General features: G+C 42.6%; 2 long non-coding RNA genes across 3 annotated transcripts; both read right to left on the bottom strand.

Moving 5' to 3' along the window:
* Positions 1–4216: 4216 nt before the first annotated feature.
* LOC114188976 lies at positions 4217–10372 on the bottom strand. Of its 2 annotated transcripts, none has more exons than XR_003605534.1 (3): positions 10284–10372; positions 10102–10184; positions 4217–4377 (listed from the first exon to the last, which is right to left on the bottom strand). It is a non-coding gene; the product is annotated as an uncharacterized LOC114188976 (long non-coding RNA). The 2 variants fall into 2 exon arrangements; XR_003605535.1 differs by having other exon boundaries at positions 10102–10174; positions 10284–10363.
* A 10467-nt stretch (positions 10373–20839) lies between these two features.
* On the bottom strand, positions 20840–23221 carry LOC114187503. Its single transcript, XR_003605270.1, has 2 exons — positions 22259–23221; positions 20840–22092 (listed from the first exon to the last, which is right to left on the bottom strand). It is a non-coding gene; the product is annotated as an uncharacterized LOC114187503 (long non-coding RNA).
* Between the last annotated feature and the right edge of the window lie 674 nt (positions 23222–23895).

The following is a 23895-nucleotide window of genomic DNA, read 5'->3' as shown; positions in this document are numbered from 1 at the left end:
TGCTTTTAACACAACACTCAAATCCAAGCAAGCATTAACCATTCAAGATTCAAGGAAAACAATCACACATCCCACTGCTTCGCCCAACTCCTCGCTCAGGCTGAAGGGTCTAGCTCAGGCGAGAAGCTCTCGCTCAGGCGAGCCCCCTTCGCTTAGGCGAGGGCTCGGAAAGGGGAACAGTAGCCTCACGCACGATCTCGCTTAGGCGAGACCCCTCTCGCTTGGGCGAGATTCTCTCTCGCTCAGGAGCAACGTGGGTCGCCTGAGCGACCGCTCGCGTGAAGCAGCTTGGGCGAGCCTCTGTTTATCTCGCCTAGGCGAGACATGCTCGCTTGGGCGAGAAAACCAGTGCTTGCCACTGGTCTCTCGTGCAAGAGTCCCACAACAGGATCCAAACAGTTCAAACATGCAATCATAACAACACATATTCACACACAATCCATTCAATCACGAAATAGACGTAAAATAGGCAGATTTCATGGAACATTGAGAAGGATCTAGCTTCCCTTACCTGGAAAGGGTTAGCGAAACAACTCTGACACTAAAGCGAAAGAGTACGAGTACCCCTAGAGAAGATTTAAGATCTGAGGAACCCTAACATATATGAGGCACAAGATTAATTACATAGAGCCCTAATAGGAAATGCGAAGAACTAAACCAGGGATGAAGGTTAAGGGTTCGTGAACAACTTACGTGGTAAAACGAGGCCAAACCGACTCAAATCTGATTGAACTTCAGAACCCTAGCAGAGGTCTTGCGGTTGCTCTATGAAGGAATGGAGGGATAGTTTCTGCAAAGTGAAAGGGAATGGAGCATTAGGGCAAACTTAGGGTATGTTGCCCCCTTTGGGCCAGCCCTTAGGCCCAACAGTTTGGGGCAACCTTAAAAAAAAGGGGGAGAATGAAAAGTGGGCCTTATATTCTCCCCAACAAGAAAATTTTCGACCTCAAAAATAAAGACTCACCAGACAAATAGATGCGGATGTGATTTTCTCATGTCCTCCTCCAACTCCCAAGTAGAGTCACCACTACTCCGATCCCAAATGAATTTGACAAGATTGACCGATTTTCCTCTATGTTCCTCAACTCGACTCTCCTCCAAAGCGATGGGTGCTACTTCCACGGTGAGGTCCTCTCTAATCTATATATCCTCAGCCTCCAGTACATGAGACGGGTCAAAAACATATTTCCTCAGCTGTGATACATGAAATACCGGATGAAGATTCGCCAACTGAGGGGTAAAGCTATCTCGTTAGCTACTGGTCCAATCCTCCTCGTGATCTGATAGGGGCCAAGGAACTTAGGAGAGAGCTTCCTTGAGCGGAGAGCCCTTCCTACACCATTGGTTCAGGTCACCCTCAAGAACACATGATCACCCACCGCAAACTCCAAGGGTCTCCTCCTACGGTTTGCATAAGCCTTCTGCCTACTTTAAGAGGCTTGCATCCTATCTCTCACCATTCTGACTAGCACTGTTTCCCCATCCTGATACCAACATAGAGGAGTCCTACACTTCCTACCGTAAAGAGCCTCGTATGGCGCCATGCCAATGCTCGCATTAAAGCTGTTATTGTAGGTAAACTCAATCAAGGGTAACACGTCATCCCAAGCTCCCAGGTGATCCAATATACATGTCTGTAAGAAGTCCTCAAGTGACTGGATGGTCCTTTCGGACTGGCCATCGATCTGGGGATGGTAGGTTGAGCTCATAGTCAACTTGGTCCCCAAAGCCTCTTGTAAAGTTTGCCAAAACCGGGATGTAAACCGTGGGTCTCTGTCAGAAACTGTGCTCGAAGGTACTCCATGCAACCTCACGATCTCCTTAATGTACAGCTGGGAAATCTTGGCCATGGACATCCTCAAATTCATCGCCAAGAAATGGGCACTCTTGGTCAATCGATCCACTATCACCTAGATGGTGTCATGCCCTCTAAAGGTTCGTGGCAAATGGGTCACAAAGTCCATCGAGATGTTGTCCCATTTCCATACTGGTATCTCCAAAGGCTGTAGAATCCCACCAGGTCTTTGATGCTCCACCTTTGGCTTCTGACAGGTTAGACAAGCGGATACAAATTGTTCAACATCCTTCTTCATTCCTTGCCACCAGAAGGATTCCTTAAGATCCTGATACATCTTAGTCATGCCAGGATGCGGACTAAGACGACTCTTGTGTCCTTCCTCAAGGATTAACCGTTTTACCTCAGCATTATCAGGTATACATACTCTACTCTAGAAGCACAGTATGCCATCCTTACCCAAAACAAAATCCTTTGCCTCATCTGACCCAAGTTGTTCTCTAACTCTGATTGAGTCCAAGAAATCACTTGATATAGTAAGAGTACTACACCTAATGGACTCGAACCCCAACTCCACCTGTAGCCTCAGGTCTCTGAACTTCTCCAGTAGTTCCACCTCCTTAATCATAAGGTGTGCAGCATGTACAGTCTTCCTACTCAATGCATCCGCCACTACATTTGCCTTCCCTGGGTGATATAGGAGCTCGAAGTCATAATCCTTCAAGAATTCCATCCATCTTCACTGTCACATGTTCAACTCCTTCTGATCAAATAGATACTTGAGACTCTTATGATCGCTGAACACACGGAACTGAGCACCACAAAGATAATGCCTTCAGATCTTCAAAGCGAACACTATGGCTGCTAACTCTAGGTCATGAGTGGGATAGTTACGCTCATGCACCTTAAGTTGTCTAGAAGCACACGTCACTACCTTTTTCTCTTGCATTAGAACACAGCCGAGTCCAAGATGAGATGCGTCATAGTAGACCTCAAATGGTTTCCCAACATCCAGAATTACCAATATGGGAGCACTAGTCAACCTCCATTTAAGCTCCTGAAAACTCTCCTCACACTTGTCCGTCCATGTGAAGGGCTAATCCTTTCGTGTGAGTTGTGTCAGAGGCGCCACTATTTTGGAGAATCCCTCTATAAACCTCCTATAGTAGCCAGCTAGACCCACAAAACTTCTTATCTCTGTTGCGGACTTGGGACTTTCCCATTTTACCACGGCCTCAACTTTGGCCAGATCCACCGCTATACCTCGTGCAGATATCACGTGCCCAAAAAACTGAACCTCTCCCATCCAGAATTCACACTTGGACAACTTGGCATACAACTGCTTCTCCCTCAAAACACCAAGCACCAACCTCAGGTGTTCTGCATGTTCCTCTTGAGTCTTGGAATAGATAAGGATGTCATCATTGAAGACCACGACAAACTTATCTAGGAAAGGTCTGAAGATCCTGTTCATATAGTCAATGAACACTGCTGGAGCGTTAGTCACACCAAACGGCATAACCACGTACTCATAATGTCCATACCATGACCGGAAGGCAGTCTTCTGTACGTCATCCGCCTTCACCAAAATCTGATGGTATCCAGACCGTAGATCTTTCTTCGAGAACACTAATGACCCATGCAGGTTATCCATCAAGTCGTCAATTCTTGGGAGTATATATTTGTTCTTGATTGTCATCTTGTTTAACTGCCTGTAGTCCACACACAAGTGTGAACTCCCATCCTTCTTCTTCACTAGCAGCACTGGTGCTCCCCAAGGCGAAGTGTTGGGTCGAATAAACTGCTTCTCCATCAGCTCCTCTATTTGTTTCTTGAGTTCCACTAACTCTGCCGGAGCCATGCGATAAGGGGCCATCGATACCGGACCTGTCCCTGATACTACATAAATACAGAACTCCACCTCTCTATTGGGAGGCAACCCTGGCACTTCCTCCGGAAATACATCCCCAAAATGTATAAGAATGCGATTGGTAGAGAGTCAATCCATCCCCAAGATCACCTCTAACTCCTGCAGAAGTAGGCAGATCAAATTTACTTTGTACCTGCGTTCGTCTACCTCCATTGGACACCTAGCGCACAAGGAAGACGTCTTGACTAAACCCGACGCCGAAGTAGACACCACAAGCTCACACTGCAGCTCGCACACCGGCAAACCCAGACGTTCCACACAAGCATTTGACACAAAGGAGGGTGTCGCTCCAGAATCATACAACACACAACACCTCATCCCAAAAATTACACAATAACCCATAACAAGGTTACATGAGCCTACAGCCTCTGCTCTTGTTGTAACACCCCAGATGGATATTACTAGATACAACATAAATCATGAATTTTCTTTTGGAAATCCAAACATTATATAAAGTTCCCAAGCGCAGGAAAGTTAAAAACTTTTATCGCGATAATCCAATCATAGTACTTCATCTTTATTACAAGTTCATAATAGAGAAAAACGTCATAAAATCTATTACAAAATGCATGAAATGAAAATATAGGAAAAATCTCCCATCATAGGCCCCCGCTCCGTCGCTATGCTTCAGCATTCTCACCTGAAGTCACATCTGCTCCCACGTAACAAGTGATCATCGCCAAACACAAACACACAAATAAGAAAGGGTGAGCTGAAAAAGAAAAATAATATAAACAATGAGATAATAAGAATTGACCCTCACCCAATCTAACTTAGTTAATTTTAGTTTAGTGATCTTTTATAACATTATACCCCCAATCTCATAACCTATATGAGAAAGATTCATTCACAGCCTTGGTCCTTAGGGATTATCATGCTCCCACAAACCTACCCGCTCGTGGTCCAACTCTACGGACCTCCCCGCCCGTAGTCCAACTCTACGAACTTGCCCGCTCGTAGTCCAACATGCGTGAACACCTACTATGAACCTCCCCGCTCATAGTAGCCTCAACTGTGAGCACGGAACATACGAACCTCCCCGCTCGTATCTCCACACAAGAGTACAACAGATACAGACCTCCCCGCCTGCATCAATCACGCATCTCAAATCTCCGTTACGAACCTCCCCGCTCGTAACTAATCCACCATATCCCACCTTTAACAAAAATCCCCGTTAAGGAAAAAAAAGGGTTCGCATCACAATACATAACTAACCTCAACTTTAACGAGATTTTCCAAATAAATGGACACTCCCACCTGAATCTTTATTTTTAATACTCCTAGTTTAGCATTTTCCATTCGCCTAATAAAGTTGCATACAACTCATGCCAACACATTTTCACTCACTATTTTTAGTAATCAATTCATCCCTATTAAGAACAAATTATATAATTAAAAAAATCCCTTTTAATTTTAATTTTATTTATTTATTTATTTTTAAATAAACTTGCACCACTTCCTACACACTTCACCGTATATCTCATTCATGTTTTACAATTTAATCACACTTATGCAAACCAACCGTCAACAAAAGAATTCATGATTCAACCCAAAAAAAAGAATTGCACCATTTAAATTTGATACATCTCTACAAAATTTATGCAACCCTAAACTCCAAACACATGTGCTTACCCACTAAAATTTTCCCGTGCTCTTAACTCTATAAAACTGCATCAAATATAATTATTATCATATTATCTATCCCAACGAAATACTTCCACTAGCTTTTAATATATTTGATTATTGTTGATCGCTAAAAGCAAGGTAATGAGTCTTTATCAAAATATGCTCTAATTCACTCCACAAATTTCTCCTTAAATTGCACCTAAAAAAAAATTTAAACAATCTTTATCATCCAAGATTTTGATTCCACATTTCATGCTTTTTCTATAATCCATACGAAAGAAATTGTCTCAGACGGAAGATTATATATTTACACTTTCCTAATACATCATGAGTAACTAATCATATCATGACTACACACCTCTCACTATAAATTAATTAAAAGAAATTATAATCATATAATCTTCTATGAATAATACAGTCGTTATACCACAGAAGAAAAAAAAAGAAAAAAAAATTTCAAGTAAACAATTTTGAACCATAACCTTCTGCTTTATTCCCAAAACCAAGACATGATACAAAAATCACTAACCCGCAAATGCTATTATTCTTCATACTATCATAAGAACTAAAACACAATTACAATAATAATGTCAAGGCCATAGTTTGAATGCCACCACCAAAATAATTCACGGACATTACCAAAGTTCTGAATGACCCAACCTCCATTTATATATTTTATAGTTTTGCCATTGTTCATGTATATTTTTTTCTTTTGATCTAGATAAAGTAATAGTACTTAATATCATATAGCATCAATGCACACAAAAATTATAGAGTATATAAATAAATATATACTACCACAAAGACACCAGTAATAACCTTTTATAAAACAATCAAAACAACAACTTTCTATTATTGAAGCATGATCTGTATAAAGAAAGAATATGTAAATTTTTTTTATTTCGCAAGCCTGAAAGTCCTACCAAAAAAGATTAAAACCATCGGCATATGGTCGACGTAAGAACTTGCTGAAATTGTGCTCGCAAAGGGAATAAAACACATACCAATCTCATACATGCACAGAAATAATTATCTCAAAATTAAGACAAATAGTGCAGGTCCCCTTACCTGATTTCCTTGCTCCAATTGCAATTAAATGATTTGTGCTTGCTATCCAAAGCCTCCTTAAAGGGTATCTTCTTCAACTCCCTTCACCCTCACTCTCTCCCTCTGAACCACGTAAATTTCCAGTCCCCTCTTTGTTTCTCCTGGCTGTCACACTCTCTAACCCTTTGTTTTCTCACACACTCCTTTCCCTCTCACCCATTCAGCTCGAATTAAATAAAAATAAAAAGGAAAACAAAATTAATTTATATTTTTAAGTTTAATGGCCATTACTCTTGGTTACTGCACCTAACTGACGCCCCTCTGATTTCCCAGGAAATTTCTACAATTTCTAGGTTTTTCATCACATAACAAAACATAAAAATATAGAGGGTCCATTTCCTTCAACCCAAGGTTCGAACCCACATGCTTCCAACTCCTCAACCACATGCAAACCAACAAACCAATCACATTATTCATGTCAATTTACCCATTCGTATGAACTTAAATCATGCTTTCACATTCACAATATAGTAGCAAAATAAAACAAAATTAAATAAATCTACTAATGACATGCTCGGGACTTGAACCCAAGTCCTTCCAACATAATTAAGTGCTCTAAACCACTTAGGTTCACATTGTTTCTTGTCTAAGATTTATCAAAGAACTCTCCTAAGGTAGTCTCAACCCCTCATCTCTTATATTCTATTAATTATTAATTTTTATGAATTTCCTGGATCTCACACCTGTCATAGCATAGACTATGCCCGTCGCCTAAAGCTTGTTGCCTCTGTCCCTCTGCTGATGGTGGTGGGAAGTCTGAACTGGAGGGCGTGTCGCTGTCCTGGCAATGGTGGGACAGTCCTTCCCAAAGTGGCCTTGCTTGCCACAGTTGTTGCACCGGCGGTAACCCTCCATACGCGGGCAGGCGCTCCTCAGGTGAGGGCCTCCACATATATAGCACTGCACCCGACCCTGCTGAGGTGGGAAGCTCCTAGACCCCTGAGGTTGAAAGTGAGGTCTATCATATGGTCTCCTCCGCTCCTCATGTATGGGCTTTTACCTAGATGGTCCACGTACTCTTTGTGATTGTTGTGGTTGCTGTGGGCGTTGACCTTCCACTTCACGCTTCATCTTCTCCATAACTCTGGCCTTCTCCACCAGAGTAGCGAAATCCTTGATGGACAAGGGAACCACCATCAAGCGGATATCACCGCGGAGACCATTCTCGAACTTTCTGCATCGCCGCTCTTCATCAAGTGGCAGAGTGTAGAAACGGCTGAGGTGCTTGAATCTCTCAGCATACTCCGTCACGGTCTTCTCCCTTGAGTCAACTGGAGGAATTCCACCTCCTTGGCGTACCGGATACTATATGGAAAATACTCAGAGAGGAATTTCTCCAGGAATGCCTCCCACGTCACCGGCTCATCTCTCTCCTCTATGATGGATTTGGTGCTGATCCACCAATGCTCCGCCTCCCCCGTGAGCATATACACTGAGAATGCTAGCCTGTTCTCTGCAAGGCACATCTTCGTATCAAAGATACACTCTAGGTCCTTCAGTCATTGATCTGCGGCATCAGGACTAGTCTTCCCATCAAACTTCGCTAGGTGGTGCTTCAGGAAATCTTTTAAACTCCACTCCCTGGCTGCAGGTCGTGGCTCAGGACCAAAAGTAGGTGCAGCTGTCCTGGTCTCCTCCAGCTGGCGGAGTGCCTCCATATGCTGCCCATGTGCATCCTCGGCAGCCACTCGTGCAGCCTCCAATTGCTGCATCACTAACTGCTGTTGCTCAAGCGACACCGCTTGTCACTGCATTGATGCCTCATGCTATTGCATCATAGCCGTACTTTGCTGTGTCATAGCAGCTACCATTGCCTCGATTGTTCTAACGATATCTGGCACATCGCCCTGGGAGGATTGTGGAGTCCTACGAGATGGTGCCATTGTTCATTGGCACACAGAAAATCACTTGGTTAGGCTTCATAAGATAGGGTTTTAACTAAACACTCAGAGAAACATAGAGAAAGCTAAGCGAACAATCCAAGTCCACAGACCTAAGGAATGACCGCTCTGATACCATAAATGTAACGTCCCATTTAATTAATAAGCGTAATTAAAGACACGTCACGCACAAATAGTGTAACAGTGCAGTCCTGGGGTCTTAAACACAACCCTTACAATCCTAGGCACACTACGATGCCAACAGTAACCAATTACAACATTCAACTGAAAACCCCAAAGGAAAATAGAATTTGTAAACTAATACATGGGTCATAGCCTAGAAAGAAAACCCATGAAGATACGAATCCAATCCAAGCAGACTATGGAGTGGAACCTCCATCACCCTAATTATGTCGGGGAGTTCTCACCTCTGCTCCCATCAACAAGTTGATGATCATTGCAAAAGAAAAGACCACACCATGGAACATAAAACAATAAATAGTAGGGTAAGCTAGAGCCAACAAGATTTTTATCATGCAATCAAAGATACCTTCACAGCCCCAAAATACATATATCATTCAAGCATGTTATGACCTTTCAATCAATACACTAGGACTCGATTCGACTCATCCAGATACATATGATTTGGTCGGATTCGGCGGATGCTTGCACTTGTGGTGGATACCTCTGCTCACCCTCGAGCGGCTCACTCCCGATATATGTGTTACAAGTGTTATAATGAATCAATTCCCTCACACACAAGGTTAGCCCTTAATGAGTTTCAAGCCTTCTGCTACTCTCACCACAAGAGTCAGTTCGCTCTAAGTGAGACTAACTGACTCTTTAGAGTGTCAGAATGCAATCCTTACCTTGAATCCTTACCAAGTCATATAGATGAGGCACCACCATGGGCACCCACTAACAGGGGCCATGGAATTACGTCTCGACCACTGAAGAGCGACCCTGAGAGTCTTACCTAGAGATCCCAAGGAATTACGCACAAACACGGACCAATCATACTCCATAAATCAAAAAGAACTTATCATACATATACATATATTACATAAACCTTTACTACCAATCCCTTTCATTTTTCAGATCCAATCCATACCAATTCCACATATTCCAACCATGAATATCCCATTCCAACTGATCTTGTTACCATGTCACTTTAATACCAACCTTTTCATTTAGATCACATGTTAAGTTCATGCCAAACCCATTATTCACAATTCATAAATCACATCATTCAAGCATACTTATTTGTTTTATGCTTTTAACACAACACTCATATCCAAGCAAGCATTAACCATTCAAGATTCAAGGAAAACAATCAGACATCCCACTGCCTCGCCTAGCTCCTCGCTAAGGCTGAAGGGTCTTGCTTAGGCGAGCCTCCTTCGCCTAGGCGAGGGCTCGAAAAGGGGAACAGTAGCCTCACGCGCGATCTCGCTTAGGCGAGACCCCTCTCGCTTGGGTGAGATGCTCTCTTGCTCAGGAGCAACATGGGTCGCCTGAGCGACCGCTCGCGTGAAGCAGCTTGGGCGAGCCTCTGTTGATCTCGCCTAGGCGAGACATGCTCGCTTGGGCGAGAAAACTAGTGCTTGCCACTGGTCTCTCGTGCAAGAGTCCCACAACAGGATCCAAACAGTTCAAACATGCAATCCCAACAACACATATTCACATGCAATCCATTCAATCACGAAATAGACGTAAAATAGGCAGATTTCATGGAACATTCAAAAGGATCTAGCTTTCCTTACCTGGAAAGGGTTAGCCAAACAATTCCGACATTGAAGCGAAAGAGTACGAGCACACCCAGAGCAAATTTAAGATCTGTGGAACCCTAACATATATGAGGCACAAGATTAATTACAGAGAGCCCTAATAGGAAACGCGAAGAACTAAACCAGGGATGAAGGTTAAGGGTTCGTGAACGACTTACGTGGTAAAACGAGGCCAATCTAACTCAGATCTGACTGAACTTCAAAACCCTAGCAAAGGTCTTGTGGTTGCTCTATGAAGGAATGGAGGGATAGTTTCTGCAAAGTGAAAGGGGATGGAGCATTAGGGCAAACTTAGGGTTTGTTGCCCCCTTTGGGCTAGCCCTTAGGCCCAACAGTTTGGGGCAGCCTTAAAAAAAGGGGCAGAATGAAAAGTGGGCCTTACAGTTATGGACTAAGGTTTGCACATTTCCCAAGTGATTTGACGTGTGTAACCAGACGCACCTGGATTTCCTATTTATTACCCTACCTACTTAGCTCCACGTGTACCCTATCGGACCCTTCATCCTATATTATCCTATAGCCATGATTCAAAGTGTTGTAACCGTTATGTTCCCTTTGAGCATTGCCTAAATATAAAAAACTACTGTTTGAACTTCTTAGTAACTGTTGGCTCTCAAAATCGCTGAGAAGGCTTCGCAAAGACGTCCCACAATCCCTTTCCAGGTATGTTTATTTATTTGTTTGAGATTTGTGTGTGATTATTTGTTGTTAGGATATCTCACATAACAGTCTTATCGTATGATTCTAATGGAGATACTACACCATGATTGATCATCCCTGGGTTCAGATTTTGACGCTTCTAGTAAAAAAGAAGAAAGAATGTTTACTAGGGTTTCACTAAGTTCTTTATCAAAAGATATTAGAATTTCCCTCTTTAGGGTTGGATTTGGATTTTTTAGTGATCGTGACGTTGATGTCTTGATATGCTTGTGAATGAGTGTAAACTCTGGAGTTGATTTTGGTTTGACAGAATGTTTTCTCTCTCTAGTTTTTTCCCTTTTTTTTTTGTTTCAGATAGGCTATCAGTATTTGAGTGTTGGGGCTCTTGTAGAAAAACAGAAACTAGGATCGACATGACTTCTCATGACTCACAATATCCTTGGGCTTCTTTAAATCTAAAAAGGGAGTGTACTGGTTTTTGTTCCGAGAAGAGGATAAGAACTTTTAGAAGTAAGCAGGCATTGTGTAAGGACGATGAGAAAGACGTGCTTGTCGGAATCTGTGAGCTAGACGAGCATGTATGTAGAGATGGTACTCTCCCACCATTGCAGACTTTCACCTTTATTTATTCCATGCTTTTCAAGAGGCTCCATTTCTGACTTCCTTTCAATGATTTCGAGAAAAGCTTACTGACCATCCTAAATGTGGCTCCCGCTCAACTGCATCCCAATAGTTGGGCTTTCATACGGGCATTCTATATCTTATGTGGAGGCCTAGGAATCCAAGCAACTCCTGCCATGTTCCTTTATTTTTTTGAACTAAAAAGCGGCTCGTCTAAACAGGTGTGGGATTCTCTGAGCGGAGTTAATGGTCTGGGTCTTTTTACCTTGTTTCAGTCATCTTATAAAGGGTTCAAAGGGGCTTTCTTGAAAATCTTAGCACCTGTCCACAACCCGACCTTACTTGAGGGATTTCCTTTATAATGAACTAAACACCATACTCCACAAGGAGCTCGGCAAATGGAAGAGTTAACTCCGATAGAAAAAAAGGGTTGTGAAAGACTGAAGGGTCTAGAGGTCATCTTTAACATACGTAAAGTTTTAGAACTTGAGTATCGTGAAGTAGATTTAAAACTCTTCATCGATATCTACCTGAACTTGGCTCATTTTAATATTATTCTTTTATTATACTATGTTGACCTGTATTTTCTTTGGCAGAGCACCACATGGCTTTGTCTCAAAAAGATCTACTTCATCGTATCAAACAACAAGGTAACTCGAAGGCTGGGGAGAGCGCGAGAGTTAGAGGTTCTCCCTCGAAAGTCGGTCTTGGTAGTGAGAACGAAACTACACAAAGTAACTCAAAATTGAAGAAGAGAAAGATGAGTAGTAAAGAGGACAACCTGATTACTCTAGAAGCTTCAGCTTCGAACGAACGACCTTTCAATAAGATGGATGAGGGGGCTACCCTCGGATTAAAAGGGAGTTTTTGGGATAACGATTTTAAACACGAAGTCCATGCCTAAGTGAACAATTACTCTACTATTGATGAAGAGATACTTTCCAAGAGAGATCCGACTCTGGCACAAGAGGATTTGCTTCGCTTTTTGCACCCGGCGGAAGCTTCTTCGCTCTTTGTAATTGGTCGTCTGCGAACCTCAGAAGTAAAAGAATCTAAACTTACAACTAACCTTCATCCTGCTAAGAAGGAAAATGAGGATCTTCGAGCCGAACTCTTAAAATTCAAACATGCTTTGAAAGATAAAGACTCCAAGTTGATTGATCTTCATACCAAGTTCGACGAGCTGAGGCCACAGGTGAAGACTCTCGAGGTTCAGGTGAGTGATTTGACTGCAAAATGTAAGACCCTGGAAGATGACAAGGAAGAACTAGCAGACCAGGTGTGCTCTATGCTAAAGCAAGGCTTCCAACTAGCTTTGGACCAAGTGAAAGTTCTTTAAGCTGAAGCGAATATTACTGAGGTGGGTGTTACTAAGGAGGTGGTAAACGAGAGATTGGTGGAAGTGGCTAATGAAGAATAGGACTTTTGTTTTTCGTTTTGTACTTCGATTTAACCAAAGATTTGAATATTTCTCTTATTCTCGCATGTATGTGGTACACTAAAGTTTGATTTATTAAATTCTGGAGAACCTATTGAATTAGCTTAAGCGTTAAATCGTGTAATAGCAAAAAGGTTTGATCACATATTACGATCGATAAAATAGTATTTAGGTTTTTGTCGGATTGACGAAAACTTCGATATACTAAGATCTTTTGTTAAAAATGTAAAAAGATCGTAGCACCGAAGCTCTTAGCATACTGAGGATTATACTTAGCTCGTAGCCAGTTCGGTTCGAGTGAGTTCTCAACATGCTGAGATTTTTCCTAGCTCGTAGCCAGGTCGGACCGGTTTAAGTCCTCAGTGTACTGAGGTTTTTGCCTAGCTCGTAGCTAGGTCGGTCCGATCGAGCCCTCAGCGTACTGAGGTTTTTTGCCTAGCTTGTAGCTAGGTCAGACCGGTTTGAGCCCTCAGCGTACTAAGGTTTTTTGCCTAGCTCGTAGCCAGGTCGGTCTGATCGAGCCCTCAGCATACTGAGGTTTTTTCCTAGCTCATAGCGAGGTCAGACCGGTTTGAGCCCTCAGCGTTCTGAGGTTTTTGCCTAGCTCGTAGCCAGGTCGGTCCGATCGAGCCCTCAGCGTACTGAGGTTTTTTCCTAGCTCGTAGCCAGGTCAGACCGGTTTTGGCCCTCAACGTACTGAGGTTTTTGCCTAGCTCGTAGCCAAGTCGGTCTGATCGAGCCCTCAGCGTACTGAGGTTTTCTCCTAGCTCGTAGCCAGGTCGGACTAGTTTTAGCCCTCAGCGTACTAAGGTTTTTGCCTAGCTCACAGGTAGGTCGGACTGGTTTCAGCCCTCAACGTACTGAGGTTTTTGCCTAGCTTCTAACTAGGTCAGACTGGTTTTAGCCCTCTACGTACTGAGGTTTTTGCTTAGCTCGTAGGCAGGTCAGACCGTTTTGGGTTTTCAGAGGCGAGACCATACACGATACAAACGTAAATGCGATATAATAGACAACTAATGCGATAATTTAGACAACCCACCTCATTAAAAAAAACCCTCTGATACGTTCGAAGGTAAAAAAAGTGTGGGGGTTTATAAAACCTTTGTATTTGTACTTATTTACAAAAGAAAGGAAATACTGAAATTTGTAAAGAAGTGTAAAAAAAATACTAACTAAAATAAAAGCAGAGATTGGCGGCATTCCATGTTCTCGGAATGGTTGTTCCATGTAGAGTTTCCAGCTTATACGATCCTCTTGCTAACACCTTTGTAATTCTAAAGGGGCCAACCCATTTTGGTGAAAGTTTATTCTCCATTTCCGCTGCGTGATCTCTCCTCAAAATCATGTCATGCTCTTTGAAATTCCGAGGTCAGACTTTGGTCTTATATTGTTGCTCCACCCTCTTTGCTTCTTTACTTGTTATTCTCGCCAGTTAGCTCTGATACTCTGCTCATTATCTTCTGGTGAGTAGTTTTCTGATCGATCCGTGGAATGATTTATTTCAATTGGGAGGAGTGTGTCGATTCCATACACCAAACTAAAAGGGGTTTCATGTGTCGTTGATTGTGGAGTAGTATGATACGCCCCAATGATTCGGGGAAGTTCTTCTGTCCAAGATGTATAGACATTTAATATCCTTTGCTTGAGAGCTTTAAGAATAACCTTATTTGCGGCCTCCGCTTATCCATTTGTTTGGGGGTGTTCTACCGACGAGAATTTTTGCTTGATTCCGAGCTCATTGCATAACCCTTTCAATTGTGAGCTCGCAAACTGGGTTCCATTGTTTGAGATCAGTCGTTTAGGTACACCAAAACGGTAAACTATATTTTGCCCTACGAATCTAGTGACTCTTGTTGTCGTAATGGATGCAACAGGCTCTACTTCTATCCATTTTGTCATATATTCTACAACCACTATGAGAAACTTCACCTGGCGAGCTGCCAAAGGAAATGGTCCTGGGATATCTATTCCCCAGGTGTGGAATGGACAGGGAGTATTGATCGAATGTAGGACCTCAGGAAGGGCAAGGTGCAGGTTCGCATGCCTCTAACATTGGTCACACTTCTAGACATGTTCAAAACATTTTTTTTATGGAGGGCCAAAAGTAGCCAACTCGAAGTGTCCTAAGCATCAGAGCTCGTCCTTCGATATGACTTCCACATATACCTTCATCAAGCTCGAACATTACTCGTTTGGATTCATCCAGGTCTATGCAGGTTAATATAGGTCGTGAAAAACTGAATCGGAATAGATGATCGTCTAAAAGGGTATAGTCATAGGAGCTTCTCTTGATTTGGGAGGCTTGGATTGGATCTTCGGGTAGTGTTCCATCAGCTAAGTAGGTCTTTAATGGAGTCATCCATGTTGTCGCTCTTTGAGCTTTGCCTATAACCATTACCTTAGACCGACCTAGTATATCTACTATGGGAGTAGTTAACGTTTCTTTTATGACAGACCTTTGTTGGCCAGGCTTTGTACAACTGGAAAGTTTTGATAATAAATCTGCTAGGTTATTGTCCTGCCGTGGTACATGGATTAGATCGAAAGTAATAAAAGCTTTGGATAATACTTTTACATAATCCAGGTAACGCGCTAGTTGGGGATCTTTTGTGGCGAACTCGCCATTTACTTGGCCTATAATCAATAACGAGTCACTTCCTGTTGATAGATGCGCAACTCCCATTTCCTTAGCTAATAACATGCCCGCTATTAAAGCCTCGTATTCAGCCTGGTTATTGCTGGCTTTAAAAGAGAATTTCAATGATTGTTCGATGAGGACACCACCAGGTCCTTCTAAAACAACCCCTACTCCACTTCCTTTAAGATTCGAAGCCCCATCTACTGACAAAAGCCATGTTGAGTCAAGTTTTTTCTCGATTCTCTCGGATTCATCCGTCACTTGGGGAACGGTTAACTCAGCTACAAAATCAGCCAAAGCTTGAGCTTTGATGGGACCCCTAGGTTCACAGACGATCTCATTTTCTGCTAATTCCATGGACTATTTGACAAGATGACATGTCATGTCCATCTTCTTTAAAACTTGTTTTATTGGGAGGTCCGTCTTCACAATGACGCTGAAACGGTGGAAATAAGGCCTAAGCTTTCTGGCTGAGACCACTATGGCTTCTGCTCCGTGTAGCAATCTACTGACAAAGTAAATTTGTCGTTGAATCTCTTCTCTTTCTTGTACTAGGACCGAGCTTATTGCATATTGTGTAACAACTATATATAATTGTAAAGGAAAACCTGCTTTTGGTCGGCTCAACACCGGCGGACGGCCCAGGTACTCCTTTAATTCAAGTAAGGCTTGTTCGCATTCTGGAGTCCATTGGAATTTCTCATTTTTCATTAAACACTGAAAGTAGAGGTGACCTCTGTCTCTGCTTTTTGCTAAGAACCTCGCTAGAGACGCCATTCTCCTTGTTAGTTGTTGTACCTCTCGTATGCAACTAGGACTTTTCATGTTTATTATGGCTGCACATTTGTCTGGGTTAGCCTCGATTCCTCTCTCGGTCAACATGAAGCCTAAGAATTTTCCAGCTTTAACACCAAAGGCACATTTTTCCGGGTTTAGTCTTAACTTATACTTGTTGATGGTGTCAAACAACTCTTTGAGATCTTCAGCATGACCGACTTCATTGGCCGATGTAACTATCATACCGTCCACATAAGCCTCCACGTTCCTACCTAACATCAGTTGTAGGATTCTTTCCATCATTCTCTGGTATGTTGCTCTTGCATTTTTAAGTCCAAATGTCATTACCTGATAGCAGTAATTACCTGATAGCAGTAATTGGCCTTGACTCCCATGAAGGCAGTTTTATCTTTATCTTCAGGGTGCATCCGAATCTGATTATATCCAGAATAGGCGTCCATGAAGCTCAACAAACCACATCTAGAAACTTGGTCTACAAGTGAATCTATGTTTGGGAGAGGGTATGAGTCTTTCGAGCAGGCTATATTTAAATTTGTGAAGTCTACACACATTCTCCATTTTCCGTGAGCCTTCTTTACCATTACTACATTAGCAAGCCACTCGGGGTATTGAATTTTCCTGATATGACCTGCTTCTTGTAGTTTTCGTACTTTCATTGTAGCTACTTCTGCTTTTTCGCCTTTGAACCTTTGCTTTAATTCTTGGATTAAGATTCAGGCGGTGACAAATGAGATTGGGATCTATTCCTGGCATGTCGCTTGCAGTCCATGCAAAAGATATCAGATTAGATCGAAGTACTTGATAGAGATCGGCCTCCATCCGAGCATCGAGGTCGGCTCTGATTTTTACCTTCTTTCCTGGGTAGATTTCTACTTCCTTTACCTCTCCTACAGGTTTCGGTCCGCGATTATCTTCGAGAATCCTAGGGTCTAACTTAGTTTCTGGTGATTCATTTGTGGGGGCTTGTACTTTAGCAATATTATAGGTTCTTCGCTGCGTACAGAGGCTATTCTCATAGCATTTGCGGGCGACCTCCTTATCTACTTTCATGGTGACAACTCCGCCTTCTACTGGGAACTTTATTTTCATATGGACTGTGGAAACGACTGCTCCCAATTTGTTGAGTGAGGGCCTACCTAGCAAAAGGTTGTAGGAGGATGGAGCATTTACTACGATGTATCGAATCACGATCGTTTTTGCAGCTTTATCGTCAACGAAGGTTGTCTAAAGGTCTACGTATCCACGAACCTCTACTTGCTCCCCTGAAAATCCTACAAGTACGCCATCAAATGGTTGGAGTTGATCTTTGGGAATTAGCATGCCTGTGAACGCATCCCAAAACATTACGTCTGCTGAGCTTCCCTGGTCTATCAGAACCTGATGCACGTTTCTTCCCATCATGATGACGGATAGAACCACTGGATCATCTTCATGTGGGTATACATCTTTCAAGTCTTCACCCGAGAAGGTTAGGTTTGGTATTGTCCCTACAACCTTTCTAGTGGTTGTTGTCATAATGTTCCTCGCATAATGTTTCTGAGCTGACCTAGTTGTGCCCCCTCCTGCAAAGCCTCCTACTATGGTATTGAAATCACCCAGGATCGGAATTTCGTGGGGTCTTTCAATTGAGGATGATCGAACAACATCTTGTCGAATGTTTGATTTGACATACGTACTAAGTAGGCCTCTGCGTGCTAGGCTTGACAGTTGTCCATTTAAGGGAAAACAATTCTCCGTGTCATGACCGTGAGTTCTTTGGAATTCGCACCAAGCCGAGGTGTCCTTCCCTAGCGGTCTATTAATTTCCAATGGAAAACGGAGATACCTTGCTATTTCATCATTTTTTTTATTATACGGGCCTTGGATTCGGAAAGAGGTGGACAAACGGGTTTGATTGTCTTCTTGTCAGATTCTTTTAGTGTGATGTAGGGAGCAAACTTATGGCCTGCTCGTTTGTGAGGTGATGAAATTTCTAGTATCTGACGTCGGATTTCTCAGCCTTTGTACTCAGAAGTCAGTCATTTTTCTTCAGACCTTTTCCGTTGCATGGCCTCCTCGGTTTCAATATGGATAGCAACTCGGCTCCTCACTTTAGCTAATGTGGTGGCAGGGGTTCTGATTAGAGATTCGCTGAACAAATGTGGTCGCAAGCCTTTGACGAATGCCCCCACCAACATCTCTTCACTGAGATTAGTTAGTCCCATACTTACGTCACTGAATCGATTAAGAAAGTGTTTCAACGTTTCATTTTGTTGTTGTTTGACGTCGTCGAACATATCCACGATCTGTAGCTGTTTTGGGCGATTGACCGCAAAACGTTCTAAGAAGATTTGGGAAAAAATGGTGAATGACGTGATGGATGAACAAGAAATCTTGCTGAACCACTTCAGAGCGGTCCTGGCAAGTATCCCCACGAACATCTTGCAACGAATTGTGTCACTTCCTCTTGAGATCAACATTTGTGCGTGGAAAGCCTTGAGATAAGCCTCCGGGTCACCTTCTCTAGTGAAGGGTGAAACTTTAGCTATTATGAAGTGCGGGGGTATGACCACCTCCATGATTTCCCTTGCGAGGGGATGTCCTTCCTCTTCGTCCGAATTTCATCTTCTGATCTCCCTCTGACCATGAGGATTACCCTGGTCTCTCATCCAAGTGTGAAACTCTTCATTATTCTTTCGTAGCAGCTCTTGTTGGCTCAATGATTCTTCCAATCGCTAGCGCGACTCCTCCGACTCTTTTCGCAATCTTTCACCCTCAGCTTCCATCTCAGCTCAGCGCCGTTGTTCCTCTTCCTACCATCGAGTCCGATCACACTATGCTTGTTCTCGTATTGCCTCATTTTCTTTCCTCAAACTTTCTATATGTTGCATGACCTACTCCATGGTCAGTGAATCTCCAAACATATTTCACAGACGTGCTCTTAATATTTGGTGGGGTAGGCTTCTGATTTTACCATGGCCCTACGGTGGGCGCCAATGTTTTGGCCCGGAACTTTCACAGATTTCGATCCAAAACGAAATCACTCTCTTCTCTCTAGTAAACAACAATTCTTTAAGAAAGTTTTCACTTTTGATTCTAAAATTCCCAAACTTTAATTGTTCAGAAATTCCCGGAGAAAAATTGATGCCTTTCTATCAATTTTACCTCTACATATATAGGTATTTTCACTTGTTAACTGATCCCTTTTTTTTTAGGGACTCAGAACTGACCACTAACAAAATTCAGGTTCCCTTAAAGATAGGGATTTCAGATATTTTAAGTTATTATTAGATATTTTTAACGTCTACTTATGCCACATTTTGAACTGGGCCGGACTTTCTTTTTCACTCAAAGGTGGACTTCCTATATAAACGGGCTCATTAATTCATATTTCGTTTTTACTCCAACCGAGGAGCCGAGCTGAGGTGGCCAGATACATAGGGTGAGGAACGAGTTTAGAATCCAACCAGGACTTAGTACAGACAATAACATATAATAAAATATTTAATTTTTTTATTAATTTGAAACCGTGATTATATAATATAAATTATTGAAGAGTAATATGTAATTTTTTTTCTAATAATAAAAGATATATTAATTATTATGATAAAAATTCAAGTTGAAAAATTAATAAAAAATGTAATAATATGTCATACACCAACTCACAAAACAATATTAAAATAAAGATAGAAAATAAACAAATACTTGTTTTGAAACTTCAATTAAAATTTTGTATTTTATTAAATACACAAATTGAAAACCTTTAAATAAGTGTTTCCTTACCTTGTGGATAATTAATAACAATAATAGTAATACTAATTTTAATAATAATAATAATAATAACATTACTAATATAATAGTAATATTAAAACTAATAATATTAATAATAATAATAATTAAACTAATAATAATAATACTATTGAAATTAATAATAATTATTATATTTTATATTAATTTTAACTAAAGGGTAAATCTATAATATCACACTTTTATATATTAAACGTTATTTTATATCTATCACATTCATTATATCATTCACAAACTTTCAGAAATTTTACTTTCAATTTCTTCACTTTATACTCTCATATCAATTTACTCACTCTCCCTCAAATCTATCCTTAAAATCAAACACACCCTAAATCCTCCCAGCGAAACACCACGAAAACCTCCCCGCAAGGCACCTAAGCCCTCCCTATAAGACACCCTAAACCCTCCCTACAAGGCATCACGAAGACCTCCGCGCGAGGCACTTTAGGCCCTCCCAACGAGGCAAACTAAGCCTTCTAGTGAGGCACCAAGCCTCTTCAACAAGGCACCACGAAGACCTCTCCGCAAGGCAACTTAAGCCCTTTCCGCGAGGCACCCTAAGCCTTCCCAGCGAGGCAGCATGAAGACCTCCCTGTGAGGCACTTTAAGCCCTCCCAACGAGGCACACTAAGCCCTCCCAGCGAGGCACCCTATAGTCGGAACACTAAAAACGTTTAACGACAACACTCGCAACACAGCAATACCCGCTGAACAACCAAAATCAAAGACACAGCGCCAAGTCTCAGGTGTACAAAAATAACGCGGTAAAACCATTAGCAGAAAAAACAAATATTATATTCACAAAAGCAAAGCCGCAAGTCCCAAGTACATTACAAGCATTCAAACATTTACATCAATTACCCTACACTACAAATCTCGCTATCGACCTCAACAAGGCGCACCTGGACTGGGGAGAGATCCTGAACGGCCTCTTCTCCGACATGGGCTCCATCCACAATCTCTTTGTCCATATCAATTTTCCTCAAGTCAAGACCAAGGAAAAGGAGGGCGGTATGCCTCTTAGCCTTCTAAAAACTTGTTGCATAGGCCTCCAGTCCTCCCGCCGTAAGTGTCGTAGTCTCCTCCTTCAACCGATAGACGTCGGCTTCAAGGTCGGCGATTCCCCTGGTTAGCAGCTTGGAGGCAGCCTTAGCCTTGTCCAGACCCTATTCCAGGCTACACTTCTCCATTGCCAGCCCAACAAGGCGATTGGCGTGCTTAGTCAACTTTTCGTCCTTGTCCAACACCTGCTTAGCAAGGACCTCGTTGGTAGCTTTCAGCACACCCGCCTCAGCTCGTAGCGCTTTGCAGACTCTCTGCAGATCAGGTTGCCTATGCCTTCAGCTTGCCAAGCTCCGCATCCATCTCTTTCAGCTTTTGGTTGGCAACATTCAAAGCTACCTCCTACCCAAGCCTATCCTTCTCCTTTTCCTCTAGTTGGCCCATCCACCTTTGTCGCTCTTCCATGTAATCCTCGCTACGCGCACGATGTATAGAACCCACTCCAACATCACCTTGCCGTATGTTCCAGGGTCCTAAACATCTATCGATAGTAGGGGCTCGACAGGTGCTCGCTCTCCATATCGCTCCCCTGCATACCCAGATGTCACAACAATTCCACATTTGGTGTTGTGGCGGAGGCATGCTCTAAGCGAAAGATGGGTCCCTTGCCAGCGAAGCCAGGGATGAACCTCGTGCAAAAGGTCGGCATGGTAAAGGGACCAACAGACGACGTTCTAACTTGGACAATCGGCCCACAACCACCCTCCACACGTTTTCCAAAGGCGTCGCCGGATGATAAGTCCACCACCTCGGTCTCCACGACTGGCCCGCTCGTGGATATCTTTGAGGGAGAGGCAGGAACCACCTTGGCTAATTGGCGGTCCCATGTAGGTGCAGGCAGACCAATCTTCTGTTTCTTTGCGGCATGAGAAGTAGCACTAGGAGACTGGACAATCTTTCCCTTCTATTTCTTCAAGTGCAGAGCTTTCCAGGACTGGTAGTCGAAACCTCCGAACGACATAACCTGTGCATAAAAATCGAATAAGCTCAGCATCGAGAATCAAAACTACAAGACAATAAAACTATCACCCTTATCCAGTATGCGATATGGTCCTCATCCTGAAGGACACACAAAAACTCCCTGCATTTTATTAGTCGAGGAAGCTGCCTAATGAGCTAAACCCTCTTACCTCCTCGGCACTCAGGACACCCTTCAACACTGAGGGCTTGTGAGTCCCTGGATGCAGGAAGTACTGCACCGCAGACTCAGTGGAAGCAAGTTTCAAATTGAAGAACTTGTCTTTGAAGTTCTTGAACTATTAAGAGTACACGGTGAATAACGATCCGTGGCCGGGAGCGCCATTGAAGGAGACCCAGCAAACTTTATCCCTGTGTTACATCTGATAAAAATATATGAACATACGGGGTGTGGGGGTCAGGCTGAGATGCTCACGGATGATCTTGAAAGCCTTTACAAAGCCCTAAGTATTGGGGTGAAGCTAACTCAGGGCTACAAGCATTATTGATAGAAGATTAGCTTCAAATCCAAATAAAGGGAAGGAAATGTCAAAATCACGGAAATACTGATAAACGTATGTAAAGACCTCGTCCTCCTCAGCGGGACGAGAAAAGACCCTTTCACCCAGAGAAGAAGGCAAGACAATAAGCCTCTCAGGGCAGAAGTTAAATGTAGACATCAACTAGGACAACCGTACCTCGATAAGATACTCAAAGGCGTAAGAGGCCACCTTGTTGAGAATGGGGGAAGCGACTCCTCCCCCGGGCCACAAGAGCAGCTGACTCAGGCTGAGTTACAAGAAGAGCAACCGCCCTACTTCTGACCAATTTCTTTTTCTTCTGAACTACGATGAAAACCCTAGTAGAGGCCATCATAGGAGGCGCGACGGAGAGAGGCTATGTGCAGACCCTCTCTCTAGGAGTATTTAGGGAGGAGCCCTCACCTAGAAGGGGACCCCCCACGTCACCGTTGGACCTTGATGGTGACGCCTAAAAACAAGACCAGAAGACGAAGCGGAAGAAGAAGTCATACCTATGATTGGAAAACGTAGAGGCAATGGAATGGGGGATGAGAAACGGATAGTGCAGCAAGCAACGAAGAAAGGGCACAAGAACAGAGCAAGCACGAAAATAGAGACGTGAAGAAAAGGTTGTAGCGCCAATGCTAACGTATAAAGGCAGTTTAAGAAAGGAAAATAATTAGTTAATTACTTTTTCTTACCACTTCTTTTATCACGTGGATTTATTTTGTGTATTTTAATTTTAATTTTAATATACTTTTAAGTTATTGAAGTGTCAGAGAAAATAAAAAAGTGCATTCGGCGTGTGGGTGATCTTTTGGATAGAAAATTTCCATTCTATTAGGCTTTTTAGAAACTGCCATTTTCGAAACCCATTTCTTTGCACCCACCAAGTTTCCTAGAAGCTTCACACAGAACCCATTTTTCCCTTCTTCTTTGAATATTGTCACCCATAAGGTAAGAAAATAAAGCCCCTTCCCTTCTAATCTGCACATTCCAACCCATAAAGCTAGCGAACGAAACCCCTTTTGTTGTACTCGTTACATTGCAAACCATAACCCTTTCTAGCCCTTTCTCCCCTTCTTTTCATTGGACTGAATTTTGCAAGCCCTAAACGAAGGGTTTTGGTCGTAACTTTTGTCCGTCCAATGCACAGGACATTGGGGGTTTTGCGGAGATGAATGTTGTTATTGATTTACTTCGTCACCTAAGCTTAGGTTGTAAGATAAGTTTTAAAATGTTACAAGCTAATTTTTCCCCAAATGAACTTACACTTGGTTTAGAACAGA

The sequence above is a fragment of the Vigna unguiculata genome, chromosome 6, assembly GCF_004118075.2.
Source record: "Vigna unguiculata cultivar IT97K-499-35 chromosome 6, ASM411807v1, whole genome shotgun sequence".
In the NCBI taxonomy this organism is placed as follows: domain Eukaryota; kingdom Viridiplantae; phylum Streptophyta; class Magnoliopsida; order Fabales; family Fabaceae; genus Vigna; species Vigna unguiculata.
This window is presented reverse-complemented; position numbering and strand designations above follow the sequence as displayed.